Raw genomic sequence first — 8,589 nt, 5'->3', positions numbered from 1 at the left:
CGCCCCCTCTAGGTGTTGGTTGGGTCGAACTATAGCTTTTTCACTTTAGTCCAGTTTGCTCACAAACACCATCCAGTTCATTCCCTTGTAGTTTGATCACCAACGTTGTCTACCAACTTCGTCCATCGCCACCTCCACGTCATTTCTTCTAACACTGCCAGTATTGGATAAATCTCATACATCAACCTCCTATCAACAATTTTTTAGAGTTCTACCACTACGAGTTACCATCGTCGAAATAAACATTGAAAATATTGTTGAAGAATGGTGTAGGAATTTGGAAATTGTATTATGAAATATTAATCAAAACAAAGCCACGTACTTGGAATGGAAAGAATGAATTGCAATATATGATGAATTTGGCGCATCAAGATGTGCAAACAGTAAGAAATAACAAACTCAAAATTTAAAGGTACTCTCTACTTTGAATGTGCTTGATGTCTGTAAGTGTTCTGATAACAACATCTGATTATGATTGTACCAGCTTCCACAATTTTAAAGAGCACTTTGTTACCTACAATCATTACACCTCTCGAAACTATTTCATATTCTATAAACCAATCCCTGTTGGAACACATATGGAAAGTACATGTCTATTCAAGAACCTATTCATCGCAAGGTTTGGAATCCATATAAAAAATTACAAGCTCTAATTTACTTTGCCCATCTTCCACAACATCAGTCTCTGCTGTGTTACAAGTTGCTTTCTTTTTTTAGTAGCACTAGTAGCTTTATTTATATTTTTTAGTAAATAGCAATCAGCTCTAATATGTCCATTCTTCTTACAGTAATAACATGCTTTCTCTGCATGTCTAAATTTCGATCTATGTTTATACTCATACTAAGATTCCTATCTTGATTTTTCCCACGAACAACCAGGCCTTTAGCCTAACTCTCAGATCTTCCAGCAAGATGTCCCATCTTTTCCTTAGATAGTAAAGCATTATAGATCTCTTCTACAATGAGAATATCACGACTACAGAGAATGATATCTCTAAAGACTACATATGATAGCGGCAGTGTGCACAACAACATCAATGCCAAGTCCTCCTTATCATGCTTAACCTCCAATATCTCCAAATTGGTCACGATTTCTTTGAATATCTAAGTGATCATCCAATGACGCTCCTTTGAACGTCCGGTGAGAATACAAGCGTTGTTTCAAGTGTAACTTATTGGTTAAACTCTTTGTTATACAAAGTTTCTCCAACTTCAACAACAACTCAGAGCACTTTTCTACTTTAGAATATCTTGAAGAATTTGATTTGATAGATGTAGATAAATTTGGAATTGGGCTTTCCGATCCCTATGATGCTTTCATCCTACGTTCAGGTTGAAAGCATCTTATCAGTGCAAAACAAAGCTTCCTCCATATCTATCTACATGAGAATTGCTCTTATCTTTACTTACCATAAAGTAAATCTCATGTTTCAATCTAATAATGGAATATCATATTTCATAGTTGCCATATGAAATAATCAACCTTACTCTGATACCATTTGTTATGAATTGATCGCAAGATAATGACAATAATGAAATAAACAAAAATAAAATAAGAACAACAGGATTTATGTGGATACCCGAGATGGGAAAAATCCACAAACAGAAGAGAAGAAATCCACTATAATTAATACTAATTGTGTTACAACAAGATCTCAATACTCTCAACTAAGATATAAAGCTCTCAAAATGTTGTACGAATGTTATTGGAATAATACAAACATGACTTATACATATGAAACCCTAGAAGTGAAATTGTAGATGAATAGGAGTCCAAAAATGTGTCAAAACACAAAACGGGCCTAGGCTGAATAATCTTGTTACTCAAGCGATAGGAGGGCGATAGCCCCATCGCTCGAGCGCCAGGCTAGCGACAAGTCCCTGTAGAAAATATACAGGTGTCGCTTGAACGGCCAACTAGTGGCAGGCTAGCAAAAGTACGACGATTTTTCTTTTTAATCCATAATTTTGATCTCTTTAAGATCACTTCAATTAGGGCTCCAATACCCACCAATATATATATATATATATATATTAGTACTGTTTATAATATACCTTAGACTGCCTATAACATGTGAATACTTCAATTGAGATATTAGCTTATTCTAATTTTTGACTGAGCGTAAACTTAAATCAATTGGGGTTTTCACTAGACTTCTCATGTATATTAAACCTTTTAAGTACTATCTTAGCATACTGAGATTCAAAACGAACATGTCCATTGGATGTCCTAGAAATTTTAATTCCTAATATAACATCTACCACACTCATATCTTTCATGTCGAAATGCTTAGCTATCATTATTTTTGTGTTTATGATGATATCGTGATTGTTTCTAATAAAAAAACATGTCATCAACATATAGGCATAGAATTATATAGACCCTAGGTGTGTGTTTGATATATACAAATTTATTATAATCATCATTTCAAAACCATTTGACAAGATTGTTTTGTCAAACTTTTAATGCAATTGCTTTAGTGCTTGCTTTAACCCATATAGGGACTTAACGAGTTTGCACACTTTCTTTTCTTGGTTATGAGAAATAAACCCTTGAGGTTGCTCTCTATATATTTCTTCTTCTAATTCACCATTCAAAAAATCCATTTTAACGTTCATTTGATAAATTTCAAGGTTATGTAACGCAACAATTACAATTAAAACACTAATAGAAGTAATTCTTGTCACTAGTAAGTATATATCAAAGAAATCAAGACTTTCTTTTTGTTTATTACCTTTTGCAACCAACTTGGACTTTATTTAGCAATAGATCCGTCTGATTTCAATTTCTTCTTAAAAATTCATTTATACCCTAAAGGTTATTTTCAGGTAGGGGATCAATCAACTACCAAATATGATTTTGCATAATGAATTCTATCTCATTATTGATAGCTTATTTCCAATGTGGTGCTTTTGGATTAGATATTGCTTCATTAAGGGTATGTTTGATTGACATGAAAAATGTCACATAGAAAAGAAAACGTTTTCCTAGTTTTGAGGAAAGTAAAAACTACCTTCACCTAAGGAAAATATTTTACTTAAAAACAAAGAAAATTAGGCATATTTTCAAAAGTTGGAAAATATTTTTCATGGAAAAAAATAGAAATCAAACACCCCAAATAGAAATTTTGATGGAAAATTGATATTTTCCATGAAAAATAAATGTAATCAAACACACCCTAAATGTCTTATGATAATTTTCTACCATATATGGTAGCATATCAAGACCATATGATACACTTGTTTTGGCATTTTTACTGGTCTGTGGTTCTTTATCTCTTAGAGCCGTTTGCAATTTCATAAGTTTGCTTGTTTGAACTAATTTCTTTCTTGATTTTTGGTAAGTCTGTTCAACTCAAGCATTTTATACTATTTTAACTTGATAATTGGTTAGATCCCACAAGATTATAATTTTTTTTAATGTGTGCTATTGTTGAGGTGGTTTTAATAGTGCAAAAGTTGGAGAAACAAATAACTTTGAATGAATCGAAGAGAAAAGGGAAAAAATGGGGAAAATGGAAATTTCATGACTCAAATAGGTCGCCAAAGGGATACCCAAAGAAGAAAAGGCAAAAAAAAACTACCTGAAAGATGGCATCCCAGCACCATTAGAAGTCCAAGGAAGCAGCATGTGTGGTGTGGAGTCGCCACGTGAGAGGAAAAAGGAACATTGTTCAACCGATAGGGCTCTACTCATTTGGTTGCCAGGCACTACCTGATAACTTCTAGGGTTTAGATTTTTGGCCTTTTAAAAGCCTAGAAAATCTCCAAAATCAAGAAAAGATATTAGAAGAAGTATACATACATAGGGAGAGGCATTTTCTGAGGGTTCCACACATTGAGAAACACAAGGAAACAACTTGAGAATTAGAAGGTCAAATCAAAGAAGAAAAACAAGAAACCAAGGGTTTGAGGATTGATTGGGCAAGAGATCATCCTAGTGCCAGATTCATCTATTTATCCACATCTTAATTCAACAATCAGTGATGTACTTAATTAATATCTATTATTTTTCTTTACCTATAAAGAGTAGCTAGATTTTTCATTAGGGCAAAACAATGTAATCTAATTAAATCCTTTATTTCTATTTTCAAGATTTTAGTTCTTGTAAAGTGTATGTATTGATTTTATTCATGAAGTTTAATGCTTGAATTCTTTGGCCAATTATTCAATAATTTTGTGAATTTGTTACGGGTCGAGAGGTGAGTTTTAAATTTACACCACATAGTAAAACTCAGTAATTAGAATAAAAATAGAGATACTTATCCTACTTAATATGATTGTTAAATAAATTAGATGCATTTAATTGAGGTTTACCTAGATTTACATAGATATATAATTGACTTATTAAATAGAATCAATGAGAATTCAAGAGTGGCAAATTGAATACATTAGAAGAATTCGACCAAACATTGCATTAGGTTTTGAATTTTGATTAAAGAATTAAAAGTAATCAACAGATGAAATTGTGAGCCGTAATATCCCATTCCACATTTGAAATCCTAATTCGAATTTTGTGAGCATTTAGATACATCCAAATAGTAGTATAGTTTAGATAATCAATCACCAAATTATTGTCTATTCTTCATCAAAAGTTATCAGTCGTAAACTAGGAGTAAATGTAATCCTCGTGGGAACTATTATTCGGACTTACTAGCGTCAATGTTCTTGATGCCTATAGCAGGGCCAGGGATGTCAACAAGTCGAGTCGAGTCGAAACTCAAGGCTCGGGCTCGGTTCGGGTAAAATGAGTGAATTTTTTTGGGGCCCGAGCCAGCTCGGCCAAAACAATTAGGTTTGACCCGAGCTTTCAACCTCGGGTCTTTCTGAGTCGGATAGGCTCGATTTTGGTTTTGATTTTTTTTTTAATTTAAAGAAAGAAACCTTTGCTGCCTTCTATTAAGGTAGCAACTTGCTATTTTTAAAATGTTATTATTGTTTAATATAGGCCCGTGAGCCTGAACCGACGAGCCACTCGGGCTTTGCTGGGCACCTCAAAATGGGGTTCGGCTCTAGCCGGACCAGTTTGGGCTTTTTTCGGGTCAAACCATGGGTGGCCCGAGTTGATGAGCCCGATTTCCATCCTTAAGTAGGGAAGTATATTGAGGTATGTAGCTTATGCGTGGTTAGTTGTTGAGCCTTACAGAAGTATTACCATACTGAATGAATTGACGAAATTTTTTTACAATAAGTTCTTCCCACCTATAAAATGCAGCGAAAATTCGACTAAAAATTCGAATATCTAAGGCTGGACATGGTCTAGCTAGGTTCGATTTTTAAAAGAATCAAATCGAATCTGAACATTTGGGAATTTAATAAATGGAATTGTCAGATCCAAATTTAATTATGAAACCGTTTGGATTCAGTTCCATTTGGTTTGGTTTCTGGGTTCCATACAATAATTAAATTTTTAAATATTTACAGCAACACTACATTAATTCAACTAATAATAAGTTTAATCTTAATTTTTGCAAAATAAAGTGGTCCAATCTTATCTATTGTTTACGCCTATTTTTGTTGAATTCTTCATAAATTTTATTTTTAACATCACAAGAAAAGGAAGATAGCAAGCTCACAATAATAAAGGGATGGTCGAGCTTTCAATTCAATTTCTATAAAACTATAGAAACAAAAATACGGTAGAATAATTAGATTTTGGTAAAATTTAGGACAATTTGATTAGATTGGGCTTGGATTGAAATTAGAAATAGGAAAATCATATTTTTGGTTTATGTTAGATTAATTAGTTAGAAAATTTATTTATTAAAAAAAATTTGGCATATATAAGATAAAACATTTTAAAAATTTGGGAGATTCGATTCTTATTTGGTTCTTTGGTTCTTGGTCTAAAATCAAGAATCGAAAATTCGTTGGTCCTCAATTTAGATACACGTTCGAGTATTTGACTTAAGAAGAACCACTCGTTCGGTTCAGTTTTGGTTGGCTTCGATTCGATCCGATTTGGTTAGAGGTTTTGTCCAGTGCTAATTCCAGCAACGTAATAGGAAGAGCTATTATGAAGCATGGAACAGATTTAAAAAGATGATGAGAAAGTATCCAAACCACGAAATATGTAGAGGTATTCAAGTGCAATACTTCTTCACTGAACTTTTAACACTGGCTAAATCTTAGATGGATTCCTCTATAAAGTGATCCACTATTGGTAAATCAATTCAACAATGCTTGGATTTATTCAAGTTGATTGTCACTATACGTTTACTGTTCTTATCAGAAAGAGTGGTACAAAAAAGGCAGCTAGGATTCATGATTTGGCTAGCACAACATCTACCAATGCACAGATTGCAACTTCAACAAAACAGGTATAATTATTTGTAAAATCACAAACACATATAGCAAATGAAATGATTGTCAGTTTAGCACGTGATAATTATGGGCCAATCATGCTATAGAAAATTGCTTATCTCTGGGCTTTTTAGAAGAACAGGTAAGCTTCATTTAGAATGGTTCCCAAAATTCCTACTCATATGGACAAACATATAATCTAGCATGGAGGCAACACCAGAACTTCAGATGGTATGATAATTAACTAGTGAATAATTTAAATAACTCTCATCAAGAGAAAAATCAAGTTTAGGAGAGATATTCAATCAATATATGTAGAAGATTGACAAGGTATTTTAACAAATTGATACAAGTTTTCAAAATCAGCAAGCATATATCAAGAAATTGGAGACATAGATTGGTTATATAGCTTAGCAACTTGCTGAGCGCCGAAAAAGAGCATTGCAAGGCAATACATTGATCAATCTAAAAGAGAAAGTGCAGACCATCACGACTAGAAGTGAAGTACAAATACTCAAAATCAATGTAAAGAGGCCAGAAAAGGATCTAACCAATCGTAGTGGAGAATGAAGAGAGAAAAGAAACACCAATAGTAAGAGTACTAAGACCAATCAAGGCTTAAATGTTACCAATTCCTTTTCCTCAACAGTTACAAAAGAAGAAGCTGGGCAAGTAGTTTGATAAATTGATAGAGATTTTCAAGAAGTTATACATTAACATTACTTTCACAGATGCATTAGCACAAATACCAAACTACGTTAAATTTCTAAAGGGAATTCGTTCCAACAAAAGGAAGCTAGAAGACCATGAGAGAGTTTTTCTAAACGAGAAATTTAGTATAATTCTCTCGAAAAAGTTACCTCATAAATTGAAAGATGCAGGGAGTTTCACTATATCTTACACCATTGGTTCTAATTATTTTGAGTATTCATTACATTATTTAGGTGCCGGTGTTAATTTAATGCCTCTCTTTGTCTATAGGTCTCTTGTGTTCTGAGAAATAAAACCAACAACTATCTCGTTGCAACTAGCTGACAAATCGACCATTGAAGATATTTTAATAAAGGTTGATGAATTCATCTTTCCATCGAAATTCATTATGGAGGAGAATGATGAAAAGGTGATACTTAGAGTGGACAATTAGTAGGTCATATTCAATGTCTTCAAAGCGATGAAACATCCATTAACTTCTGATACGTGTAGCCAAATAGATATCCTTGATAGGCATGTAGCTAATATCTTTGAGGCAAAACATCCATCAAATCCATATGAGGCATAAGTTGCATAGTTTGAATTAGATAATTTAGCAATGAAGGAATGTGCTTTACAACTACCTAAGCAAACTATGGTTAAGAGACATTGGCAATAGGAATCTCTTAATGCCAATCCATCACTACCAGTATCCTTAATGAAAAAGGCTAGAACTTTTGGTTTAAAGCTTTTGCCATTACATCTACATTATGCTTATTTGGGAGATTTCTTTATCCTCATAGTAATTACTATGAATGATATGACAAGGAGAGAAAAAGTCATTGGTGGTACTAAAGAGGTACAAACCTACAATTGTATAGACGATAGCTAATATTCAGGGATTTAATCCTATCTTTACAAGCACAAAATCTCGATCAAGGATGAGTCAAAGCCATTAATGGAGGGTCAGCGCAGATTGAATCCAACATTGATGAAAATGGTGAAAAAAGAAGCATTGAAATTAAAAGATATAGGGATTATATATCATATATCCGATAATTCATAGGTGGGTCCAGTATATGTAGTACCTAAAACGAGTAAGATTATAGTAGAGAAGAACGAAAACAATGAGTTGATACCAACATGGTTAGTCGTACGGTGGAGAGTGTGCATTGATTACAGAAAGCTAAACAATGCTATAAGCAAAATCACTTTCTATTGCCCTTCATTGATCAGATGTTGGAAAAGATAACATGTCACTCTCATTACTACTTTCTGGATGAATATTCAGGGTACAATCAAATAACTATTACTCTAGACAATCAGGAGAAAACAACTTTAACATGTCCCTATGGTATCTTTGCTTTAGGAGAATGCCTTTTGTTCTATGTACCATACTTGCAACTTTTCAGCGTTGCATGATGGCCACATTCTTTGACATGGTGGAAAGATACATCGAGGTAATTATGGATAACTTTCAATTTTTGGAGATTCTTTTGACACCTACTTGGAATACCTATATCTAGTGTTACAACGGTCTGAAGAAAGAAATTTGGTGCTTAGCTGGGAGAAATCTCAATTTATAGTGAATGAAAG

Source organism: Olea europaea, chromosome 3 (genome assembly GCF_002742605.1).
Source record: "Olea europaea var. sylvestris chromosome 3, O_europaea_v1, whole genome shotgun sequence".
In the NCBI taxonomy this organism is placed as follows: Eukaryota; Viridiplantae; Streptophyta; class Magnoliopsida; order Lamiales; family Oleaceae; genus Olea; species Olea europaea.
This window is presented reverse-complemented; position numbering follows the sequence as displayed.